Below are 1,353 nucleotides of genomic sequence, written 5' to 3'. Positions count from 1 at the left end.
CCCTTGACAGAGGGTAACCACGACAATCAGAGTGAGTTGTTCAAAGTGATTTAAATAGTTAATGGATAGTCCTGTCTTCTCGGTTGGCTCCGGATATTGTCTGGTGTTGATGAGCTGACACAAATTAACTGAACCAAAACACAAGTTGAAACCAAGTAGAAAAAAGTCATCATGTTTTTATCACAACTGCTACTGTCAAGAAATAGGTGAGATGGGTTCGGACGGTGTCTAACATATGGATTACTCTAGGTTTGGTAAAGTTGATTACTTGCATGGTAAGCAGCAACAGGAAATGTGCTGGAATCAATGACTATCAAATGTTGCTGTGATACAAATAGATTAGACAGGATGAGATGAAGTAAGGGTTTGTTAGGTCAGCTTAGTTAGGCTACTTTCATGGAAATAATCATAGCTCTTTGCAAGAAACATTAACATAATATTGATGTTTCCTGCCCCCTTCTTAACCGAAACCAAAAATAATTCATTCCTTGTTTGTTTGATTTGTTGATGCGTTGATGCGCAGGAGGGCAACACTTCTTTCGTTTGAATGTTTTATGCTTGTGGATTTTTTCGTCATTTTTGTTGTTGAGCGCCCTAGCTCTGTTTGGTGTTAAGAAAAGTCCTGGGAAAGGGTACTGCAAAGCACAGCACCAACGCATCGGTGTTGTGTAGTTTCTGGTGCTCATCCCACTATCATGAAATGACCATTCTTATTTGTATTCTGTTTCAGTGTAATGACCTAAGATGTGAAAAACAAAAAAACAAAACAAATTTTCATATTTATGATATTACGTCTATGTCAACTTTAACTGTACGTCTTTGTTTGCCGGAGCACCTTTCACTAAATCGTTAGCTCCTGTTTTCGTAACTTGAGTTTTTCACTGCTGCACTGTTTTTTGACGGTGGAATTGGTCCTTTTCACCCTAGGTCAGAAGCGATTCTAGCTCGCTGCAATGCAATTTTATATGCAACTGTAAATGCAATTATAAACGCAAAGGCAAATAAAATGCAATTGTAATTTGCAATACGGGTCGAGTTCAGGTAAATAGGTTAGGTCCCCTTATGTTTGAACCTTAGGCTGGCTTATCGCTATAACAAGAACTGCAATCCTACGTTGTAATCCTACGTTGCATTGTTGACATGCACACGGCGACGGCACGGCTGGTACTGGCTAGTGGAAATTAAGTTACTGGTATGTGAATGCACTTGGCTGACATTTGGTTGTTGCGAACTGCCAAATGTCAGGCTTAGTGCGGCCCAGTCCACATTGCATGCTATATAGTTGATGGGGTTAGGTCCCAGGTGGCAGGTAAAATATGCTAGCATCATAGAGACTATGACTAATTATGTATG

This window comes from Pollicipes pollicipes, unplaced genomic scaffold (assembly GCF_011947565.3).
Source record: "Pollicipes pollicipes isolate AB1234 unplaced genomic scaffold, Ppol_2.1 Scaffold_1600;HRSCAF=1878_pilon_pilon_pilon, whole genome shotgun sequence".
In the NCBI taxonomy this organism is placed as follows: Eukaryota; Metazoa; Arthropoda; class Thecostraca; order Pollicipedomorpha; family Pollicipedidae; genus Pollicipes; species Pollicipes pollicipes.
This window is presented reverse-complemented; position numbering follows the sequence as displayed.